Raw genomic sequence first — 10,171 nt, forward strand, 5'->3', positions numbered from 1 at the left:
TCCATGGCTGCTATCTGCAAGGCACAGTGCCTCTGCACAAGGGAACTTTTAGCTCTTGAAAGCTGTGAAATGGAAAAGTAGGAAATAGCCAGCAAGGCCTTTGCTATTGCTGCGGCAGACATGGAAAACTAAAAGTGGATCAGAATCCCATTCGGTGCAGGAAAAGGGCAGGAAAGCTTGTGCAGAAGCATCTTTGCTTGCTGGGAAGAGAGAAAATCAGCAGGGCTTCTCCTCCTAGCAAGCCAAGAAACCACAAATTGGAAGTGTCACCTGCTCAGGTGGCTAAAGCCCTTGCATGCAGAGCGGGGATGTTTGGCAGGGAAGCAGGCCTTGGGGTGAGCGCTGTCCTCTATGGATCTATGGAAGTGTGCCTGAAGGGCCCTGACGAGCCTCCCGTTGTCCAGGCTAAAGCTCCCTCAGCACCTCCTCCTTGGCCTTGCACTCCACAGCCTTCCCCAGCTCCCGTGTCCTCCTCTGCACACGCTCCAGCCCCTCAAGGACTTTCTGCTCACAGGGGCCCACAACTAGGCACAGCAGTCCCAGCTGTGGCCGCAGCGCTGCCCAGCCCAGGGGGACGCTCCCTGCCCTGTCCTGCTGCCCCACTCTTGCTGACACAGGCCAGGACACCCTTGGCCTTCTTGGCTCCCTGGCCACGCGCTGGCCCACCTTCAGCTGCTCTTGACCGGCACCCCTGGGTCCTTTGGGCCCACGCAGCTCCCCCACCACAAACTTGCCCCTTTGACGTCAAAGACCGCAGCCACAATTCCAAGATGTCCTTCCTCTTCTCAGCAACACAAGACAGCAGTCAAGGACTTGCAGCTTCACCCCCACCCGAGCCACTAATGCCATTTCCAAAGCTGCAGGCTTCATCCCAAAACACAACCACAGAAACTCGCCCCTTCTGCTTTTTGCCAGGCAAGAAGCCTTCCCTACAAGGCACTTGCTTCCTTTGGCCTCACCCCATAAGAATGGCCTGCCCCAGCTTCATGGACAACGCAATCATCTCCTTGCCGCTTATCAAAAGCCAAAAGAGACTGTACAAGTGAAGAACTGCTGCAGAAAACTGCAGAACACTTCCACAAGCCAAACACACCTTTGCACAAAGGGAAAACAACTAAAGAAAGCCCTGTGACCTCCAGCACGAGCACCTGTGCCCTTGGCCACGGCCCTGCAGAAGCCCAGAGACAGAGCTTCACTGAGCCAAGCAGGCAGAAGCTGAGCCGCAGCCCCCAGCTCTTGGGTGCCTCAAGGTGACAGGCCAAAGGCCAATTTCTAGCTGTCCCTGCCTGCAGGAAATGGCCGCGTCCTGCGGGATTCCAGCACTCAGCATCCTCAGCCAGCAACAGCAAGTGCTGGCTGCTCAGAAACTTGCAGCTCTGCCTTGCACTAAAGACAGCACCACCCACAACTGGCACTTACTCTCTTGGAACCATCAGGCTCTGCTGTGACCACAGCTGCAGGCTCGTGGTCGTCTTGCTCCTTTTGCTCCTCTTTGGCTTCTTCTCCAGGAGCAGAGGGAGCCAGGGCAGAGACTGCTGCTGCTTCTGTTATCTGTGGCAAGAGAGAAACATGAGGGACAGGCCGTTACATATCGTTTAGCACCTCCTTTCTCCTGGCATCTACAACCACCTCTTTGAAGGAGAAATCATCAGCATTCTTAGCAATGGCATTCTAAGTCACTCTGGCCAGATTAAAATGGGCTAATTCAAGAGAACTCTGTTTGCCTAGGAATTTGATAGTCCTCCATGGCTGCTATCTGCAAGGCACAGTGCCTCTGCACAAGGGAGCTTTTAGCTCTTGAAGGCTGTGAAATGGAAAAGTAGGAAATAGCCAGCAAGGCCTTTGCTATTGCTGCGGCAGACATGGAAAAGTAAAAGTGGATCAGAATCCCATTCGGTGCAGGAAAAGGGCAGGAAAGCTTGTGCAGAAGCATCTTTGCTTGCTGGGAAGAGAGAAAATCAGCAGGGCTTCTCCTCCTAGCAAGCCAAGAAACCACAAATTGGAAGTGTCACCTCCTCAGATGGCTAAAGCACATGGATGCAGAGCGGGGATGTTTGGCAGGGAAGCAGGCCTTGGGGTGAGCGCTGTCCTCTATGGATCTATGGAAGTGTGCCTGAAGGGCCCTGACGAGCCTCCCGTTGTCCAGGCTAAAGCTCCCTCAGCACCTCCTCCTTGGCCTTGCACTCCACAGCCTTCCCCAGCTCCCGTGTCCTCCTCTGCACACGCTCCAGCCCCTCAAGGACTTTCTCCTCACAGGGGCCCACAACTGGGCACAGCACTCCCAGCTGTGGCCGCAGCGCTGCCCAGCCCAGGGGGACGCTCACTGCCCTGCTCCTGCTGCCCCACTCTTGCTGACACAGGCCAGGACACCCTTGGCCTTCTTGGCTCCCTGCCCACGCACTGGCCCACCTTCAGCTGCTCTTGACCGGCACCCCTGGGTCCTTTGGGCCCACGCAGCTCCCCCACCACAAACTTGCCCCTTTGACGTCAAATACAGCAGCCACAATTCCAAGATATCCTTCCTCTTCTCAGCAACACAAGACAGCAGTCAAGGACTTGCAGCTTCACCCCCACCCGAGCTACTAATGCCATTTCCAAAGCTGCAGGCTTCATCCCAAAACGCAACCACAGAAACTCGCCCCTTCTGCTTTTTGCCTGGCGAGAAGCCTTCCCTACAAGGCACTTGCTTCCTTTGGCCTCACCCCACAAGAATAGCCTACCCCAGCTTCATGGACAACGCAATCATCTCCTTGCCGCTTATCAAAAGCCAAAAGAGACTGTACAAGCGAAGAACTGCTCCAGAAAACTGCAGAACACTTCCACAAGCCAAACACACCTTTGCACAAAGGGAAAACAACTAAAGAAAGCCCTGTGACCTCCAGCACGAGCACCTGTGCCCTTGGCCACGGCCCTGCAGAAGCCCAGAGACAGAGCTTCACTGAGCCAAGCAGGCAGAAGCTGAGCCGCAGCCCCCAGCTCTTGGGTGCCTCAAGGTGACAGGCCAAAGGCCAATTTCTAGCTGTCCCTGCCTGCAGGAAATGGCTGCGTCCTGCAGGATTCCAGCACTCAGCATCCTCAGCCAGCAACAGCAAGTGCTGGCTGCTCAGAAACTTGCAGCTCTGCCTTGCACTAAAGACAGCACCACCCACAACTGGCACTTACTCTCTTGGAACCATCAGGCTCTGCTGTGACCACAGCTGCAGGCTTGTGGTCATCTTGCGCATTTTGCTCTTCTTTGGCTTCTTCCTCAGGAGCAGAGGGAGCCAGGGCAGAGACTGCTGCTGCTTCTGTTATCTGTGGCAAGAGAGAAACATGAGGGACAGGCCGTTACCTATCGTTTAGCACCTCCTTTCTCCTGGCATCTACAACCACCTCTTTGAAGGAGAATCATCAGCATTCTTAGCAATGGCATTCTAAGTCACTCCGGCCAGATTGAAATGGGCTAATTCAAGAGAACTCTAGGAATTTGCCTAGGAATTTGATAGTCCTCCATGGCTGCTATCTGCAAGGCACAGTGCCTCTGCACAAGGGAGCTTTTAGCTCTTGAAAGCTGTGAAATGGAAAAGTAGGAAATAGCCAGCAAGGCCTTTGCTATTGCTGCGGCAGACATGGAAAAGTAAAAGTGGATCAGAATCCCATTCGGTGCAGGAAAAGGGCAGGAAAGCTTGTGCAGAAGCATCTTTGCTTGCTGGGAAGAGAGAAAATCAGCAGGGCTTCTCCTCCTAGCAAGCCAAGAAACCACAAATTGGAATTGTCACCTCCTCAGATGGCTAAAGCACTTGGATGCAGAGCGGGGATGTTTGGCTGGGAAGCAGGCCTTGGGGTGAGCGCTGTCCTCTATGGATCTATGGAAGTGTGCCTGAAGGGCCCTGACGAGCCTCCCGTTGTCCAGGCTAAAGCTCCCTCAGCACCTCCTCCTTGGCCTTGCACTCCACAGCCTTCCCCAGCTCCCGTGTCCTCCTCTGCACACGCTCCAGCCTCTCAAGGACTTTCTGCTTCACAGGGGCCCACAACTGGGCACAGCACTCCCAGCTGTGGCCGCAGCGCTGCCCAGCCCAGGGGGACGCTCCCTGCCCTGCTCCTGCTGCCCCACTCTTGCTGACACAGGCCAGGACGCCCTTGGCCTTCTTGGCTCCCTGGCCACGCGCTGGCCCACCTTCAGCTGCTCTTGACCGGCACCCCTGGGTCCTTTGGGCCCACGCAGCTCCCCCACCACAAACTTGCCCCTTTGACTTTAAATACAATATCCACAATTTTAATTTGTCCTTCTTGTTGTACAACCACATCTTTTTAGGAAGTTTCCTGATGTTTGATAGGAATAAAAGTCTAAGTCACTGTGGCTTTATGAAAATGGGCTAATTGAACTCTATAGGAAATTGCTGTTTATTAAGTATTCATCCGTGTTTGGTGTTAGCAAATAATATTCTCTCTGCAAATCTTAGTTTGTAAGACTTCAAGGCTCTGAGATGGAAATTAGGAAATATCCTGATTTGCCTTGTTGTTTGTTGTTGAAGGAATGAAAATGGTTTTTCTTTTGGCCTGCATGGCTGGCCCTGAACAGTCTACTTGTTCTGGCTAAGCTCACAGTGTATTCTACAATACCTAAACACCACCAAGATGAAATGTTCCTTGCTCACTCACCTTAGCATCAGCACCGCTGAATACATGCTTCACGTGACCTGTAGTGGGCAAGGGAAAATGAAGCAGATGCTGTCAGAAAACTGCCTGGGCTGGTGAATCCCACAGAACAACAATTGCAAACAGAGAGTATTTTCCGCTTCACAACATCCCTCCAGGAGACACAGTTCATTCACACAACCAGCAAGAGATCAGGACCATATTCTTGGTCGTGCCTACACTTTGGCCTGTTTAGCCAGTAAATTAATATAAACATGATCAAGAAAATGCAAATTGTTCTTTCACACTCAATGCTCCTGTTCTACCGAACAGATAACACATCTTTAAAAATTCTCTCCTTCCAGGGTTCTTTTTTTTTTTTATTAATCAGTTGTATGCACTAATTCTCATTAACTTGCTGGAAACAGTTGCCCAGAAAAGCTTCCCCAGAATTCCACTGAGCTGTGGCAGCTCTATTGTGACACAGCACAGCAGCAGCTCCAGGGTTCAGGAGCAGATACTCACTGCTTTGGAGTTAGCATTTCATTGCAAAGGGAATCACTATTTTAGCACTCAGTCAAGGGTCAAGTTAGGCACTCAAATCCTTTCATGACAAAATGTAGAAAGAAAGAAGCTTTCTCTGAATTCTGGGAACAACTGCAGAGTTTTTAGAAGGCCTTCCAAGGAGTTCTCCAGTTTATATTTTCAAAGCTGTCTTGCTTGTCCCAGCAATCTGAGGAAATGACAGACTCTGCTGCCTCAGATTCTCCTGTGGAGGGACCAGAACCCCTGCAGGTTCCCTTGCAAATGCTGCCCCTGTGCCTACAGACACCCCCTTTTTAGCTGAATCTCTTGACAGGAGCTTTCCCAAACCAGTGGCACCCTAATGCTCCTTCTGTTTCAAAATAACTCAGTCACTAAGAGCAGGAAGACATACAAAAGCCAGGTTCGGTTACACCCAGGGAAAACCTCTACTTACGTGCCAGGTTAGTCAGGTAATAGGCAGAATAAGAAACGCCGTAAACAGTGACAAATGCAGCAGCAAATTGCTCAATCATTGTAGCACTGCTGCGCAGATTCACTCCAACACGAGAAAAAACAAGGCTCTTGTCAGTGTGCAGCTGCCCACTGACACGTGCCTCAACCAGGAGGATGCACTGAGCATCCTGCACTGAGCAAGGCCTAGGGCTGCTCTGACGCTGAGGCCTTTTGTGCACCACAGCAACCTTCTGATGCCACCATGACCGCATGGCAACCATGCCCTGACATCACAATGCAAACCCTCTATATTGGCCTGTGAATTGATGCAAAGCAATAACCAACCATCTGTACAGCAAACGCTAAATAGCCTGGGAAGTTCTCCTCTGTCACAAAGTAGCACAAATTCCCTTTGTGGGCCAAACCCTGCTGTTCAAGGGATCCAAGAGTAACTCCAAGAGCGCACCAAGTACCTACAGCCTGTACCCCAACGAAGCACCGAGATGGGACCCAAGCAAAGGAAAGCTGACCAAGAGAATAGCCCAAAGCACTGCACATCTGAGAAATGACCCTCACTTTTAAAATGTTAAAGGTTTAATAAACCTTAACAAAGGACTGAATAAGGAAAAATTGCAGCACTGGGAGTCTCTATGACCATTACGAGCAGCTCATCTACAAAACGGATGCTCTGCCTTTTATACCCTTAGCCCCTCCAAAGTTTTATCAGTCAACTCTTTCTCTGCTGTCCACTGGTGGAGATTACTTTCTTACATCTTGATTGGAGGTCAGGTGTTGTTACACCGCGCCTCCTGGTCACAAGCCGGCCCTCCCCAAAAGCCCTGACTACCAAGGCTGTTACAAGGGGGAGGGCAAATAAGGCTATGGGAGGATATATTACAATAACATCACTATACATTTTAACATCCACATACTATCTACCTCTTAATTGGGAGAGCCAACTGTTACATTACTCATCTAGAACACACAGAACCAGGAGAGAAGGCACTGTTGGCATAACAGCTGAAATAATTCCTCACAAATCTCCCACATATTTACACGTTTCTTGGATATGCCCAGGGCTCCTGAGCATGTACATCTCTGCCTTTATTCCCCTTTGGAAGCAGTCAAACTGGCAGCATCTGCCTGCCCGCAGGAGCTGCTCCAAGCTGGAATGCAACTGGCGATGCTGATTTCCAGAGGCTTCTGTGTCCCAGGAGAAGCCAAGGCAGGAGTGGGTTGAAAGGCGCTGGAGCTGCTGCTGCTGCTCTGTGCCAGAGAGCCCTGGCTGGGCAGGGCACGGTGCCCACTGCGCTGCGGGCTCTTTCTGCTGGCAGAGCTGGGCACACCTGGGAACAAGGCATGGCAGCTTGTGGGGAAATCAAGGGGTTTGTGGGGGCTGCATTGCTCTGCACACAGCCAGGCCACCTGTGGCACAGAGTTCTGGCGCCTAAAAAGATGAAGCAGAGGGGAATAGCTGGAAAAGGTTTCATTTTGACCTTTCTTACCTGCTCACAGAAGTTGCCAAAATGAAAGTTACCAAGCAGGGCCTGATCCCTGCTGCCAGCTCAGCCTTAGAAAGGAGGCATTTGTTTATTTCAGTACTCGGTGCATAGGGAATCACTTCCCTAACACCTGCACACCCAGCAATCTCACTTACTAGTTTGTATCCATGCAACTAAGACAGAGTCAATACTTTGCTGAAACTCACAGGCTAAACATTACTCCAAATTCTTTGACGTATTTAAATCATTTCTCAGAATTGATTGACAGCAGAGTAGGAGTATCCTGTAGGTCCCTGGTGGTCATTGCCACCGGTTCAGGAGGAGACTCATGCACAAAATAATCTAAGACACAACTGGGCTTGCAAAGCAAATTTATTCCATTAGTTCCAGTGGCAAATAATACATACCAACCCCTGGATTCCCAAAAATCCGCTGAGCAGGAGAGGGAGATGGAGCGTGGTGCTTGGTGTGGGCAGGTAGGCAGTGCATTTCCAGGACCTCCCCTGGATCAAAAGGATGTGCATCTCGTCCTTCTCACCCCTCCAGCCCAGAACCAGGCCTTATATCTCCTGTGCAGGAGCGGAATTTTCCCAGTTACAGCATCAGCTCACACATGGCCGGCGCGTGAGATGAAGCCGCGGTGGCTCACGATACCGACCCCATGCCAACAACAGCTCCCTTATGCATTGTTCCCCTTTCAAACCTTAACTGCCCACCCATTGACCAATACATTGCTTCTCCTTCAAGGATCATGTTCCCACCTGTAATAAATAAAAAGGTCTTCATCAAAACAAGCATTGAAGGAGATAAGAATTTGAACTGAGTAGGGAATTTCAAGGTGTGGGAGGAGAAGGAGGGGGGGGGGCCCGAGGGAACAGCAAGTATCCTGCTTAAGAATTGTGCAGATGCAAGTAGCATAGAAGACTGTGTAACTAATTATATGCAAGTTAACTTTTAGGCCAAGGACAATCTGCAAGGAAGATGAGGAGCCTTCATCCCTACGACCACCAAGGGCAGAAAAAAAAGACCCCCTAGCAACCAATTGCACAGGTGCAGAGTGCATTGAGAGAAAATACGTCAACTGGAAAGAAGAAAAAAAAAAATGGACTATAAAAACAAAAAAGGGCAAGGGGGGAGGGCACGCCGTGGTAGAGCAGAGACTCTCGGTCCACCCAGCACTGTCTTTTGCTCATTACCACGTGCTTAATAAATTCTTCTGTCGTGGTTTGACATGGAAGTGAATTTTTTCCAGGAAGTTGGGTCAAACCAATCAGTGGTCAGGTTTGGATATTGGCACCTGGAGTGACCACTGAAAGTATGGACACGCCTCTGAGAACACAGGGGGTTAAAAGCAAGAACTCCCAGGGGAACTGTCTCTTTTGGTTCCGGTGGTCAGAGAGTGCAGGCTCTCCCCTGCCCAGCCATGGGCTGGGTGGGGGAGGGGAAGCCACGCGGCCTTGTCCAGGTAGGCCGAGGGGCTGAGGGTCTGGAACCGAGCCAGCTCCTGTGGACGGAAGGGTGGAGAGAAGTGGAGATGCCTTTGCCCCCCCCCCCCCCAAGAGGGAAAGTGACAGAGAGCCTGGCGGCACCTGGAAATTTGCCGGCAGAGGAGAAGGAGAAAGGGGGGGGATGATGCCCAGCATGGGAGACGGAACGCTGGACCGAGATTTCAGCCGTCCAAGGAGTCTGAACGTTTAACCCTTTCCAGGAAATGAGGGCTTTTTAAAAGTATTACTCCTCCTTGATTTGTAGTGGAAGAGAGATAGTCCGGGACTTGAGATGTTAGAAGAAGAAATATTTAAGCGGGAGGAGATGATGAAGTAGCTTTTGGCTGGACTTTTCTTGTTAGCCATAGACTGAACCAAAATCTCCTGCAATAGAGACTGCATTTTAGGGGGATGCAGTGGTGACCCAGGGAGACCTGTTTCAGCTTCGAACAGCACAAGAATGGCGAGAAACGAAGAAAGCTGAAGAGGGAATGGTGATGCCCTCTGTCTTCGGGAAGAAGATGAGTCCTGTTTTTGGACCCCTCGGCCCCAGGGGAAAATGGGGGGGACTGTAGTCCCAAGATGAGAAGCTGAACTGTTGTATCTTTGGGTCTGTGGCAAAGCATCCTTAAAGGAGCCCTATGAGCAGTCTGTCCATGCACGGTGGTGAGAGCACTGTGACATGGAATGGAGAGTGTCACACTGGCAGATTTTTTTTTTCCGGGCGGTTGCCATGTGTGACAGGGAAACACAGGGGGGCAGCTGTGTTTCCTGGGGGGTCTGTGGTGCAAGAGAGACTTCTCTCTCCCTTGATAGTTTAAGTATAGATTACCTGAAGGGTGGTAATTTGATCAAGAATCCCGGGTGATGTTTCATGGCTGGGTGTTTTTGGAATTGGGAGGAGGAGGGGTGGTTTAAAAGGTCTTCATCCTGGATTTAGTTTATGTGTTTTCTGTATTAGTAGTAGTTTAATAAAGTTTTTTTCTTTGTTATTAAGCTTGGGCCTGCTCTGTTCCTGATAACATCTCACAGCATTTATTTAAGGAAGGTGCATTTTCATGGGGACGCTGGCATTGCGCCAGTGTCCAACCATGACATCTTCTTAATTGATTTATCTATAACTGGCCTCCCCAGTTGAATTTGTCCATAACACCATCCATTAAACAATACACTTTTCTTCATTGTCTTGTCAACCTGCTCAAAAATGGATCAAATATGGCAGGGCCTTGGACACGACTCCAGTTCCTGACTCAGGCGTTTGGGAAATATTCCATTCCTCAAATTCTCCATTGCTGGTCAAAAGCCTCCTAAAAACACTGCCTTCCCTTTGAATGCATTCCAGCTACCTTCTTAGCAGGACCGCTCTCTTTATTCTCAAGGCTAAAACAGCCACTTGCACACTCTCCTTCCCATTCTGGGAATCAAACACAAGCCTTTCATCAATACACCCTGCGACTGCTCTTGCTGAGTGAAGCCACATTGCTGTGTCAATAAAGTAGACGGGACTCAGTTTCTTCGTGCAGGGAAAGCCCACTCTTTATTCACATAACTCATTTTTATACCATTTTCACAGACCTCATGTTCAAC

The 10,171-nt window shown here is 50.5% G+C and overlaps 1 long non-coding RNA gene across 1 annotated transcript; it reads right to left on the bottom strand.

The window, feature by feature from the left end:
- Positions 1 to 1,519: 1,519 nt before the first annotated feature.
- Positions 1,520 to 4,673, bottom strand: LOC128822674 (uncharacterized). The gene is made up of 3 exons (XR_008441550.1): positions 4,642 to 4,673; positions 3,163 to 3,294; positions 1,520 to 1,551 (listed from the first exon to the last, which is right to left on the bottom strand). It is a non-coding gene; the product is annotated as an uncharacterized LOC128822674 (long non-coding RNA).
- Positions 4,674 to 10,171: the final 5,498 nt, after the last annotated feature.

The sequence above is a fragment of the Vidua macroura genome, chromosome Z (assembly GCF_024509145.1).
Source record: "Vidua macroura isolate BioBank_ID:100142 chromosome Z, ASM2450914v1, whole genome shotgun sequence".
NCBI lineage: Eukaryota > Metazoa > Chordata > Aves > Passeriformes > Viduidae > Vidua > Vidua macroura.